Consider the following 15,202-nt stretch of genomic DNA (forward strand, 5'->3'; position numbering starts at 1 on the left):
GAGTTGGGATGGAGAAAGATGAGTAAATGAATTTCAGAAAGTTGAACTCTGAGATTCTCCTAAACCTCACCCTCCCCCACTAAGAAAGCTAAAATAGACCCCTCCCAACTGCTAGCACTGAGAAGGTCTTCCATTGCCTGGACATTAACCTCACAAAATAATGATTATTTCCCTGAAGATTCATGTCTGAATATCATCAGTACTTCCAGATCAATGCATAGGGTCAGGTTCATGCATAGTCCCATCCAGAAAATACATGAAAGGAAATAGTTATTTACAGATAGATTTGCAAGATTCAGCGCATATGTATGAGCACTTGTCTGGTTACAGATGTACCAATGGAACGTGAGGGTTTTAGACCAAGCTGTTAGGATGAGTTGAGGGTGGAGTGCATTACAAGCCTGGCTGGAGAAGAATTTATTGCTCTCCTATGCCCTTTCCTATGGTCGGTGATTTAACATCCTTGGAAGGACAGGTGGAACAAGTCCTAATCTTGCAGTATGGGAATTTTAAGGGACCACTAGAAAGTGGCACCTGAATCTCTGAGAAGCTCAGTCACTGTCCTCTGTAGGTCAGGGTTTCACTGTAACAGATGCTGATAGAGAACTGGGTTCCCTAAGGTCAGGGAGATTGACAGGATTCTAAATGAGCAGAATCCAGGTGGTGGCACTTACCTGTCAGGGACATGGTTGACATAATTACTGTCATTATCAGCAAAATTGGAATGGCAATGAGCATGGCCTGTAGAGATTTATGGCAATGTCTAATAGACCTTGCTTGGTGTTCCTATGGATCATGTAGAGGAGCAGCCATATAGAGTATTTATTACCTTGTACAGCCAGAAAAATATTAAGTACCACTAAATGGAAGACTTATGTCATCTACTAAAATGGGAAATTGTGATTTCTTGCCCAGTTTCTAGACTGAGGCAGTTCTCAAGTCCATGGCCATTGACTGTAGATTGGCTGGTTCCCTCTGAGAAAGGACCCTGAAAGACCATTAAAAATATAAACAGTAAGTGCTCTCCCAAATCTTACCCAAATTGATTGGTGCCCATTTATCAGCTTGACTGTACACTGGGGGACAAAGAATGTCAGGCTTTGGAAGAGCAGCTGATAGAGTTAGGAGGGGGCCCCAACACCAGCATGGCCAAGCCGTTAGAGTGCAGACATAGGGAGCTCATGTGTAAACAGAACACTGGCTTGAATGTGTCTCACCGTGGGTCCTCTGTCACCATTACCCTGGTCCTCAGCTACATAATTGGGATGAATCTACTTAGCAGCCAGCAGAGCCCTTAAATTAACTTCCCTTCCTGTGAGTAAGAACTGTCACAGTGGAAAAAGCCAGTCAGAAATCCCAGAAACTGCCCTCCCAACGCCAGCCATGTTGATAAAGCATAGCGATTCCTCATACCAGGGGAACTGTAGACAGTGCAACTCTCCAAGATAGATTGCTCTTGTCAAATCTATTCCATGGCCTCTGCAACTACCAAATAGATTTTGGCACAAAACCATGGACTGCTGTAATCTTTTTTTTTTTTTTTTTAATTTTTTTATTGTTATGTTATGGACTGCTGTAATCTTAACCAAGATGTTGCTATGATTGCGACTGTGGTTTCAGATAGGTCTTTCCTAAGTCAGATCGGCAAGTTGACGTAGCCAATGTGTTCTTTTCAAATGCCTTCGGGTAATGGAGTAAATGGTTATTTGCTTTTACATGGGAAGGATAGCAAGCCTGTTCAGACCCCTCTGCTCTTGTCATGGCGTAGTCCACAGAGCTCTGATTGTCTGGAAACGTTAAAGAACACTGGGAAATCTGGCTCAGGGTACCTGCTGAACAGGAAGTGGCAAGTAGCCCGGATCTCCCAGAAGGACACATTCTGGTACTGGTGTCTGAGGGGAATTTAATTAGATTGGCTCTGACAGTTGTAGAAAAACTATAGTTAGCTCTTGTCACCAAGAGGAACTGCTGCCTGGGTGTCATCACAGCCTGAGAAGAGGATGCCCACGGGGACGGGAGGGAAATCAGAGGCCATGTGGAAGCAAGAGGAAGGAGCAAGTGTCTTCTTTCCCCTCCAAGCATATAGTCTCTCTTTGGCAGTCCTATTGGCAGAGCCTACAGTGAGCAAGCTGGCAAGGCAGAAATGCGGAGTGCTGGGTCCAGCTATGGCATGCAGTGGCAGATTTTGGGCTGAGTGGCGTGCAATGGCGGATTTTTGAGCTGAGAGACAATGTCTTCATAATTGACACAGCCCACATGTGTGGCAGCTCAGTCACAGACACTTTACTAGTTTTCTCTGCCTTACTGATTCACTGTCCCTACTTCTTCCCTCTGGCCTCTTAGGATCACTTCTCAAATATACTACTTGTACCCAAATCCTTGCTTTGGTCTCTGTTTACAGGATGGAACCTGCTACGGACTGAATGTTTGTGTCCCTTCAGAATTCATACGTTGAAATCTTAAACCCCAACGTGAAGGTATTAGGAGTTGGCGTCTTTGGGAGGTAAGTAGGTCATGAAGGTGGAGTCCCCATGTAGGTGGTTAGTGCCCTTATAAGAGACAGGAGAGCTTGCCTGAGGCCAAGTGTGAGTACAGTGAGGAGACGGCCTATTGTAAAAACAGGAAACATGCTCTCACTAGGTATCTGATGTGTAGCCACCATGCTCTTGGACCTCCCAGCATCCAGAACTGGGAGAAATAAATATTTGTTGCTTAATAGCCACCCAGTCAATGATATATTTGTTATTACAACCCAAACTAACAAAATAAAACAGTGATTCTTATTTAAAATACACACAATTGCATCAATCACATAAATAAAAATCACGAAGAAAAGTTCAGTTTTTAGAGAATCAGGTTTCTTTGTATGATCTCTAATCAATTATGCTTCTTAATGTTGAGTCATCGGTCAGGTCACTTAAGCTCTAGCTTGCCTAAAGAGATTTGCTGGGATGCAGTAGTGTATGATATACAAACTCACCCCTTTTTAATTATGATTGAATTGATCACTGATTTTTGTCAATTTCAAGATGCACTGAAATGATAGTATACATTAACCTTAGCATTTTTTTAGTCAAAATCTGTGAATTCAGCAAAACTTTATAGCAAAGCACAAAGCTACTTCTGAATTTTACCTTTTTTCATATTATTCATATTATAAAGAACACAGAGAAAAACATTTCATTTACTATAAAATGTATGTAGATTAAAAGTATAGTCAAAAAGAAGAGTATCTGTAACTGATACACTTAATTCTACACTGTAATTGCTCTTACTCTCTATTATAAATGCCCACTGTCTTCTCTCTGAAGCTGCAATTCAATAGCTTAAACTCTTAATGAGAAATAATCCCCTTTGAATTGACTTTAGCTTTTGGATATCTTGGGCTGACTGACTTTTTTTTCTTTTTTATAGAGTTAAATTCTGTATACTATAGGTAAAATTAAGTTTACCTCTCAATTCACCGGATTCAATTCAATTTAGTGCATTGAAATCTTCACAGTTTAACAAAGCTTTACCAATTTGTCCTTTTCAAATGTGTATTTTGCATTTAAAATTTGAAAATGGATTGCTTAAATCATTCAAACATTCAAAAAATATTTATTGATTGCCTGTTTCTAAGGGTTCATATTCTGGATCTATCTTAATATTCTCTTTTGGCCAGAATCTTTACTTTCGTAAAGGTTGTGATCTGGTCTTTAAAAATAAATTTATAAATAAGGAAAAATCTTACATTTTCCATTTTCATGTTCCAGTGATTTTATATAAAATATAACTTTCAAATATTGATTTATGTTAAATCTTAGTATGTGAATTCTATCAGGGAAGGTATTTTTGTCTGTCGTTCACTGCTGTTATGCTAGCATCTAAACTGAGGTACAATACATGCTGAGAGTTTAATAAACATACATTTAATAAATGAATTGATGTTACCTGTTTTTAAAAGAGAATTTCTTTTTACAAAAAACAAAACTGCAGTAGGCAGGTAAGTGGTTGAGTTAATGACATTCCTAAATTCTTGGTATATTTTTATCAACCTCTGAGAAGCTGCCTTCTATTTTTATTTAATAATCTTATTTATCCCATGCCCCTCTCCTATTTTTATTTGTCCCCATACATCTGTAATCAATCTAATCATCGTACATTTATTTAATATATATCTACTGTTTTTATGTATTCTTACAGAAACATTTTTTTAATCATTGAAGTATAGTTGACATACAATGTTATATCTACATATTTTTAATTTAGGCAAATCATACATACATATATAGGTATATATACATTTATCGTGTATTTCTTCTTTTTTCCCATGAAGTACTGCCTTGTAATGGATCTAGCTATGTTGCTATGTGAATATTTAATCCATTATTCTTTCTTGCTAAACAATATTCCATCTAAAACATATCCAGTCATTCAGATAGATGCATAGCTTGCCTCTAATTAATCACAACAAAAAGTAATGTTGAAATAAATACTTTTATCCATATCACTTTTTGGACCTATGAAAATTTTCTTGAGATCTACATGGTGGAGTGTAATTGCTGGGTCATAGTTATGTGCATACTTAACTGGAATGTCATATCAGAATATGAATCCCTACTAGTAGTTTTTCATCATCAGAGTTGTATATATGTAAATTAATTTGGTTAGCTTTCAAGTATCTTTTGAGTAGTGTGTTCACAGTGTATCTCATCCAAGTAAAATGATCTTAGTATAATTGCCTTCATATTAATCCAATTTTCTTTCATCCCTTTGATCCTACCAGTAATGCGTTATGTCACCTCAGAAAACCAAAGGGAATTTATCTAAATATGTACTCCTATTAGCCTTATAAATTTCACTAATATGAAACTAAAGTCAATACAAAAAAATTGAGTATTATTCTTTCTTATTCTGAAGACAGTATAATTTCCTGTGCCACTAGGCTCTGATACTAGTCCCCAAATCTTGATATTTCTATTTTCATTAGTGAGAAATTCAAAACAAATGTTTATAATGACTTTTAATGAACAAAACCAGGTGAAAATACTTGATTTTTTATAATACAGTAATATCTTTATTGTTGGTATATTGTGGTAATTCTCTAGATCTTACCTTAATGAATAAGTATTATAAAACTTGTATCATTAACAAATGAATTAGTAATTAATTAATTACTTTTTGTTTATTATTATGTTTCTATTTATAATTTTCTATTTCCACTTTCTGAAAAGCAAATTTGCATTTCCCAGGTTAATCAGCAATAATTATACCATATCCTTGAATATACACTATGACCAAGTTTATTAAATTATGTTTCATAATAAATTTCATGTTGCACTTATCCCAAGATAAGCCCCGTGGGAAATGGACAATCCACATGATCTCAGGGCAACAGATAAAATGCCTAAATATAAGGTGTAATAAATATCTGCCAAGTTTTCATTCAACTCATATATGTTATATCCCATAATTCTATGGAATTATGCATAAATCATTGAACTCACAACTGATTAATATACATTTTTAATTGTTATACAACAAAAGTAGATTTGTTTCAATATTAGAAATCAATTGTAATTAATTATAGTCAGCCACTTTTAGGAAGCCTGAAGTACGGATAATTATTCTCTGGGTAGGTTCTATACTATTGGAAACTTCTGTTCATGACCTAGCTTGGTTTTATATGTGTATGTACATTTATTCAAATATATATACAAATTGCCTTCAGATTTTTCATATATGTAACATATTAAGATATATTTTAAATCATATATATTGTGTTATGTACATATATACATATATTCAGATTGGCTTCAGATTTTCATATATGCAATATACTAAGATATATTATAAATCATACATATTGTATATATTTTTGAAGCCAATTTGATGATATTATACATCATCAAAATGGTTCAAAAATATTAAATATGTCCCTCTTCATAGAAAACAAAGTATAACCTACTCTAGTTTTCATCATATATTTCATATGATTTGCCTAAAATTTCTCTACCCGTTTAACTTCACCCTCAAATACTGTGTAGCCAAATTATTTTATAATAAAAGATTATATTAAAGCATTAATCATCTTAATGACATTATTTTTACTATCTTATCATAAAACTAGAGCTTGAAGAGAAGATCACATTTCTCTCTCTGTGAGAATTTAATCCATTTCACTTTTTCATTTATTTATGCTGTTTAATTCTCTGCTCCTTTTATAGTATAGGTATATGGTAATTCTAATTAACTATAACCTTGTATTGTTTGACTTGAAAAATAACTTATCTGGGGCACCTGGGTGGCTCAGTCGTTAAGCGTCTGCCTTCGGCTCAGGTCATGATCTCAGGGTCCTGGGATCAAGCCCCGCATCGGGCTCCTTGCTCAGCGGGAAGCCTGCTTCTCCCTCTCCCACTCCCCCTGCTTGTGTTCCCTTTCTCACTGTCTCTCTCTGTCAAATAAATAAATTAAAAATCTTTAAAAAAAAAAAAAAGAAAAATAACTTATCTGTACGAAATAGGTGCTTGGCAATAAATAATTTCTTGAAAATGAAGAGATTAAAGATAGAGGTTTCCAGCTACTGTATGAATAGGTCACAGGAGTAAAAAGCACAGCATAGGGAATACAGTCAATGATATTATGACAGCGATATACAGGGGACAGATGATAGCTGAACTTGTGAGCATGGCATAATGTATGAACTTGTCAAATCACTTAAGTTGTACACCTGAAACTAATAACACTATATGTTAACTACACTGGAATTTAAAAAAAGAGAGAATTTAAGAAAGGTAGATGGAACAAATGATTTTGAACAAAAGATGGGTTTGGTTTTGGGAATGCTGGCTTTGATTTTTGGCATATTTTAATGCATCAGCTTACTCCAGAAATGTTCATTGAATGCCTGTATAATAGTGAGAAGCTGATGGTAGAATAATTAAAGCAAAATATTTTATCAAAGTTCTTATAATTGTATTGCAAATTTGGGAAATTGGAGCAAAATTAGAAGAAGCAGACTAGTCGAACTTCTCATAATAAAAAGGAAATAGAATAGTAGAATTTTGGGGGCACCTGGGTGGCTGTTTGTTAAGCACTCGATCTCAGCTCAGGTCTTGATCTCAGGGTTGTGAGTTCAAGCCCCGCACTGGAGCCTACTTAAAAAAAAAGAATAATAGAATTTTTGAATTGGTAGAGATTAATTTTTCAACCCTCATTATTTAAATTAAGGAAAGTAGATTAATGCTTTTGGTTTTTTTTGTTTCAAGTTTTTTGTACAAATATTCATAGTTCTCTCATTAGATTAAAATAGAAAAAAAAAACTTTAAACAGAAAAAAATCCAATTGGGCATTTTTTTTTTTTAATTTTTTTTTCAATTGGGCATTTTTATTTAACCTGCTGTATTAGTTTTCTATTGCTGCTGTGATGAATTACCAAAAATGTAGTGGTTTAAAACAACATTATTATGTTACAGTTTTGGAAGTTAGAAATCCTGAAGTCAAGAGTTCTGCAGGCTGTGTTCCTTCATCAGGTTCTAGAGGACAATCCATTTCCTTATCTTTTTCAGCTTCTAGAGGCTACTCTCATTTCCTTAGCTCATGGCCTCACAGTCAACAGTAATAGCCTCTTCCAAGCCTTGTCTCTGACTCTAACTCTCCTGTCTCCCTTCATTAAGGACACTTCTGCTTACATTGGGCCCATCAGGATAATCCAGGATAATCTTAACTTTATCCTGCTGCAAAGTTCCTTTGCCATATGAAGTACCATATTCAGCAGAGACTCAGGAATCAGGATGTGGACATCTTTGGGGGGGTCATTACTTACCCCATCACACCTGCAATAGTGAGTGAGGGTGTTATATAACTAACTCTAGCAAATGCATATTGATTGCTCAATTTTTAATCAAAAGTCTGTTCTAATAAATATCAGAAAAGAGCAGTTTTTGAAATGTCTGGTAATAAATATTTATAAGGCTATTATATATAGAAAGTCATTTATTATTTATTGGCTCTTGTTGAGAAATTCCTCTAAATTATTTTTGTGTTGATTCATCTGCTAGTTCATGGATAACTATTGAACAACTGTTGGATGTTTACAAAGTCCTTATGTTATTATTTCAAGGAGGAAACAACCAAGGGCCAATCCTCAGGTGTGCCTTAGGCTAGAGGAAAGGGCTCAAGGTCAGTTTTCTCCACTTTCTATTTTTAAGTAGTTACTAGAGCATGATCATGTTTGATCCTAGAAAGCAGAAAGTTACCTACAGTGGCTAATTTTATTTAAACTAAATACTAAATCTCAAATTTCCATGAGAAGTTAACTGATACTTCTCATTTTTGCACAATACTTACATTACAACTAGAAAGATGGTCTTCTTGTCTTATTCTGACTACAAACTAGAGTCTCTATAAATAAAGTCACCACATGATCTGGCCAATTTTTAACTCATCTTCCTCTGCTTTACCCCATTTTGCTATTTTCTGGTCATATTGGCCTCCTGGCTATCCCTTGTCCCTTCCTTTAGCCATGTTCCAGCTTCCCTGTATGTGAGCTCTTCCCTGTGTGTGAGCTCTTCCCTCTACCTGGAAAGCTCATGTAATGGATATTTGTGTGACTTTCATGTCCCTTGTGTCACTTTTCCAGTACTGTGCTATGAGTCATGCATCCCCTTGTTGCCCTGGATAAAAGAGCAATGCCCAATTTCATAATACCTCTGTCCTTTGCCATAACTGTTTGTTTGTTTGTTTATTTATTTATTTATTTATTTATTTATTTTTAAAGATTTTATTTATTTATTTGACAGAGAGAGACTCAGTGAGAGAGGGAACACAAGCAGGGGGAGTGGGAGAGGGAGAAGCAGGCTTCCTGCTGAGCAGGGAGCCCGATGCGGGGCTCGATCCCAGGATCCTGAGATTATGACCTGAGCCGAAGGCAGACGCTTAGCAACTGAGCCACCCAGGCACCCCGCCATAACTGTTTTTTAAATTAATATTTATATCCATGCATCTGCTGCTTCATCTATTGGCTTTATGATTTTATTTTTTCAGTTTATCTCCAATGCCTAAAAAAATGCTCAACTATTGTTGATGGAATTCAGTTATGTATTTATTTGTCTAGCCTTATATTAACACTGATCTTGTTTAAAATGTTTTAAAACATTAACTCATCCAATCCTCAGAACAATACTATGAGGTAGACCCTCTTGGGATCTGCATTTCATCAATGAGAAAATGAGTGAAGTGTCATTAAGGGACAATAGTATAAAAGATGAGTACAAAAATGATTTTCTGTAAGCCTTTTATGGTTTAAAAGTATATCTTGATTTCCTCTGCTGCTATATATATAATGTTTATTATTACATGAAGAATTTTTCAGAGTTCTTTTTTTATATGTTTCTCGAAATATCTCTGTGTGCTTTTACAAAGCATTTGGCATGGTGTCATCTATAAAACCTTAAGGTGATGAACCTCGGGATGTTGGGCATTTGCCTCATTAATTACAAGTGAGATTTTTAGATAGGTTACTTTGCAAAGTTAAACTTGTCTTCTATAGCACTATACTTCTTTTTAATTAGAGGTCTCAGTGTCTTTGATCTTTAGAATAGTCTTTTGTAAGAGGCAGAAACTTACTAGTGTTGGCTGATGGAAGGGTCCATTTAATTTCTACTCAGCTGTTGTTCCCATTTTAGTTTCATCCTCAGCTGGTTATCTTCTGTCATGAGACAATTTTATAAACTGCTTAAAAATAAAAAGCCAGCTATTTTAACAGGAATTTTACCAGAAATTAGTGTATGAAATTTCCCACTTATGATGACTGTAATATATGATAGTTAAAAATAGCTTCTGTCTTTATTTTGCACTGGGTAGTGTTAAGAACAAAGCAAAATAAGGGGCGCCAGGGTGGTCTAGTCAGTTAAGGTTCAACTCGTGATTTTGGCTCAGGTTATGATCTCGGGTTATGAGATCGAGCCCCACGTCTGGCTCTGCACTAAGCATGGAGCCTGCTTAAGAAATCTCTATTCCTGCCCCTCCTTCGCCCATGCTAGTGCTCTCTCTTTCTCTAAAAAGAAAAAAAAAAAAAGCAAAATAAGACAAACAAAAAAAGCCAAGTGGCTGCATTGTGTGTTGTCCTTTAACGATGCCCTAACAGTTACTCTCTTGCACACTCTGCATCAAGGATCAGAAATGTGAGTGAATGTTTAGAGATTTCAAAAAGGAAACTTTAATACATGAGCCAGTTTGCAAATGCAATAGAAGTTGGCAAGATTTGTGGCAAAATGTAGAATGAAAGCCAGAACTCAATTACAGCAAATTATTGTAAATATTGAGATATGGTCCCAGGATGATCAGATCTTTTCATTTCTTCAAATTTAACTTGAACTCTGGATTTTGGGTGAGAAGTAATTCATAAATTTAATAGGTTCCTATTATCAAATGCTGATTTATATAAGTGCTATCTAAATTGATTCACTTAAATAGAAAATAAAAATCATCTGTCGGGGGCGAAATTCTTGGTAATTTGAGCTTGAACATGGAATTATTTTTAAGTGTAATTTGTCTCATATTTTAGTAAATATATATTTTAGTTATATTTGTATAATATTTACAACTCTTTACTAAGATAATATCAAAGAATACAAAAAATTAAAAATGATAAAGAAAAAGTAAATTAGGATATTTTGACATACTCGTAACAGAATCATAGGAAAGAGTTATAAGAATGTCATCATTTTTTATGAAAAATTTTGCAAGACATTATAATTGAAGTCTTTTCTCAAATTTCACAAGAACTTCCTTCATTCAGTTAAATCATCTGCTTTTAAAGTACATATTGTGTCATTCTTGCTGATTTTATCTTCCTCAACTATTATTAGGAATAACACTCATCCTAGTGATCAATAAGTTTCTGTATTTCAGATAAAGACACATTTCTAGATAAAGACAATTGCTTGATATATAGCAATAAACAGTAAATAATGTTCAAATTGCAAATTTGTTAGTGGTCAGCACATTAGTGAATATTTTCATATCAGCCCAAATTTTGATGTTCTAAACATCACCAGCATCATATTAATCAAATAGTTAATACTAAATGAGGACCACGTGACAATTAATTTTTAACAATACGTCTAAACTAAAAGTCATTTACTATACTTCCTTCCTGGACTCTTCCTCTATCCACCTTCTTGCCTCCCCCAAAAAACTAGAAAAATCACTGAAAAGAAAATGAGAGAACGTGAGAAAATTGAAAACCATCAGCAATCATACATGTAAGTGAATTAGATTCACTCATCAAGAATAGAGATTTCCAGAGTTGGTATGAACCTAAAATCATTTCAGGAGAATTCAAAATAGCTTTGAATAGAATTTAGCAAACATTCTTTAGTAAAAAAATTCTTTGGTAACTAAGGGTTGCATAAATTCATGCAAAAATATGACAGAAACCTGAAACAAATTCATCATTTATGGTAAAGTCTTAGAAGACTTTTAACTAAAGTTAGGGGCAAGTCTGTTTTTTATCATTGCTAGTAGAGTTAGGTGCTAAAACAGATAAATCTAAAAACTTAGTGACTTTATACAATTAGAGAATTTATATTCTCTATCCCAGGCCAATGCACATTTTGAGGATATTTGCTCCAGGTAGTCACTCAGGAAACCTGTCAATTTTTTTTTGTCTCATGGTTTCAACGTATTCTAGAGTCTCATCATCCTCTGCACTTGACAGGTGAATAGGGAAAAAAGAGAGTGAGAATTGCCTGGGAAGAATTGGGATCAGTTTGGGTGGAGAGCTGCCCAGTCTTTTCCATTATTATCAACAAGTGCCATTGTTCTTATGCCTATAGTCGATACCATCAAAAAGAAAAGGAATAAAAATTATCAGTATTCCTGAGGAACCATTGTCTATTTGCTATGCAAAGCTAATTTCCGACGACAACAGACCATTTAAGTGAATCTACTAATAAAACTAGCTATTAAAACCAAAAAGAGAGCTCACAAGGGTGACATGCAAAATCAATATTGAAAATTATATAGATAATTACTATATAAAAGAAAAATTCATTTATGCTAGAAATAACATTTCATAAATGTATATAAACTGTATATATGACTTTATAAGCAAAGTATAAAATACAACTGAAGTATTGGAATATTCATTTTGTAAAGTGACATTTCCTATCTCATTTGGTCTCTAAAATCAGTATAGTTCTAATAAAAATTCTGAGAGGACTATTTTATGGGACACAAATATGAAAATTCATGAGGAAGAGAAAAGACACTAGAATAGCCAAGTATATTTTGTAATAAATGAAAAGAGAAGAAGATTGATCATTAGTTAATTAACACTGTTTACAAAGTTAAATACATAAGCATGATAATATTGACATGGGGATTAATAAATGGATCAATCTTTTAATAAACTGATCATGATATTAGATTACATGAACAGGCATATGAATATCTTTGAAAAATGGCATTTCAGGGGCACTGGGTGGCTCAGTTGGTTAAGTGTCTGACTCTTGATTTTGGCTCAGGTCTGTGATCGAGCCCCATGTCCGACTCTGTGCTGGGTGTGGAGCTTGCTTCTCTTTCTCCCTCCCCACCCTCCCTACTCAAAGAATAAAAAATTAAATAAATAGGGCGCCTGGGTGGCTCAGTTGGTTAAGCGACTGCCTTTGGCTCAGGTCATGATCCTGGAGTCCCTGGATCGAGTCCCGCATCGGGCTCCCTGCTCGGCAGGGAGTCTGCTTCTCCCTCTGACCCTCCCTCCTCTCATGTGCTCTCTCTCATTCTCTCTCTCTCTCTCAAATAAATAAATAAAATCTTAAAAAAAAAATTAAATAAGTAAGTAAGTAAATAAATAAATAAATAAATAAGAAAAATGACATTTCAAGTTGGTAGAGCAAAGAGAAATCACTAAATCATTGTTCTACATTAAAAATTGAATCAGGCTCTTTAAGAGCATTTATAAAAAATGTATATCAGATGAATTAAATTCACAAGTATAAAACAACCCACAATGTTAGTATTAGTGGTATTAGAAAGATTAAAGAAGGTTTTATACATATATGTGCTTAGTACTGGGACAATTTTGTTTAAAAGGAGACAGTCAATAGGGAAACAAGAAATAAACCTGTTACATCAAAACCAAAGAGAATAACAAAAAAATCCTGTAAATAAAAAATATAGCATAAAAAGTTGAAAGTCAAGTGACAAACTAGGAGAAAATATTTACATTATATAGAGTAGATTGATAATATACACCTATAGCAAAAATCACTTCTAAAAATAAGAGAAATAAAAATACACAAAAATATAAATAAGCCATCCAGTGAAGAAGAATTAAAAATGACAAATATACCTAGGACAAATGCTTAATCTAAGTCATCACTGGAAAGCAAATTAAGCAATAATTAGCTAATATTTTTCCAATTAAATTAGCTGAAATTCAAATCAGGTTCTCATATCCAGGACTAACAACAGATTGAGAACGAGGCACTCCCATATAATACAGGTGTGGGTAGAAATTGGTACAGTTTGACATAGCATTTGGACACCATCTATTTAAATTAATCATGTGCATAGCCTATGAATCAGAAATAATTGTGTGCATATTGATGTGCACTCAAGAACAATTCTTAGATATGTAACCAGATGTCCTTTTTAGAGATACCCATTTTGGGTCTTTAAACAACTAGAGGACACTAACAGTACAGCATGCCATTTACAGGTAAAAAGTACTTACGTTAATGAAATAGATCTGGATGTAGAACTAAGAAAAATTTGACATAATAAATTATTGAGTATAAAAAGTTACAAAGCAATACATACACTATCATAACTGCAAGTTTAAAAGAAACTTACAAACACAACTCTATTTTTCACACACACACACACACACATAGAAACTGATAACATTGATTATCTCTGTGATTTTGAACCTATAATGGTTTGTTACAGAGGGATTTAGCTTTTTTTTTTAATTTTTTTTTTTTTTAAAGATTTTATTTATTTATTTGAGAGAGAGAGAACGAGAGACAGAGAGCATGAGAGGGGGGAGGGTCAGAGGGAGAAGCAGACTCCCTGCCGAGCAGGGAGCCCGATGCGGGACTCGATCCCGGGACTCTGGGGTCATGACCTGAGCCGAAGGCAGTGGCTTAACCAACTGAGCCACCCAGGTGCCCCGGGATTTAGCTTTTTTTAAATTAAGTTTTTAACTAAGAGTATACCCATATTTTCCTTAAATAATTGTAATTATACGTCAAGAAAACATTAAGCTAGAAATTAAGAATTTTTAAACTAAATTTTTGTAGACCACTAACTCTCAGTTACATAGAGTCAGTGTTAGATGCATTGATTTGTATCCATGCCATTCAAAATGTCTTTTTTTTTTTTTAAAGATTTTATTTATTTATTTGACAGAGAGACACAGCGAGAGAGGGAACACAAGCAGGGGGAGTGGGAGAGGGAGAAGCAGGCCTCCCACCGAGCAGGGAGCCTGATGTGGGGCTCGATCCCAGGACCCTGGGATCATGACCTGAGCTGAAGGCAGACGCTTAACGACTGAGCCACCCAGGCGCCCTTTTGTCAAAATTTCTACAGAATGTTTTACATTTGTCTAAAGCTGTAGCTGTTATACTTAATTGGGTTGCACTTTTATTGGAAGAGATGAAGCTTAAAATCAATTTATTCTGCACATTTAAACCTTGACCTCTTGTGCTTATAAAATCAAAGACAAAAAACCCCACATTATATTTGATAACTTTGTAGTTGTCATGTTAAATATTAATAATGTGAACTGTTGTGGCTTATAATGCTGAATGCACTTATAATTGGTTGTAATTAATCAAATCTGCATTGTTAACGGAAGACTTTTTAAAACTACCATACCCCCTTTCTCTTAATTATTAAAAAATAGTATTTTACTTAAGAATCAAAAAATAATTGTATCAATTTTTTTTCCTGTTGATGAGTCACAGTTAGCTAATTGGTTTAACATACACTAGGAGGAAAATCTGTCAGGAAAGGATCTGCCAGTGACACCCAAGGAGTCCGCCATGTTTCTTGGTGACACTGTACTTTACCAGCCTAACACCATAATCTTCATACTACCAGGACCAGGAGGAGGTCCTTCAAACTTTATAAATTACTGGCAAGATTCTACCTTCTCTCCACTTATCCCACCTCACCCCACAGTTTTAGCTTCACAACCATAATTTGCCTA

The 15,202-nt window shown here is 34.8% G+C and overlaps 1 long non-coding RNA gene across 1 annotated transcript in view; it reads left to right on the forward strand.

Moving 5' to 3' along the window:
• The window catches only part of LOC135362444 (uncharacterized), a 47,670-nt gene extending 45,193 nt beyond the window's left edge, over nt 1-2,477 (forward strand). The window contains exon 3 of the long non-coding RNA XR_010407146.1: nt 2,402-2,477. This is a non-coding gene — a long non-coding RNA (uncharacterized LOC135362444). The remainder of the gene's footprint in view (nt 1-2,401) is intronic.
• The last annotated feature ends 12,725 nt before the right edge of the window (nt 2,478-15,202 follow it).

This window comes from Mirounga angustirostris, unplaced genomic scaffold (assembly GCF_029215605.1).
Source record: "Mirounga angustirostris isolate CCGP_5_RB_7025 unplaced genomic scaffold, mMirAng1.0.hap1 SCAF_14, whole genome shotgun sequence".
NCBI classification, from domain to species: Eukaryota; Metazoa; Chordata; class Mammalia; order Carnivora; family Phocidae; genus Mirounga; species Mirounga angustirostris.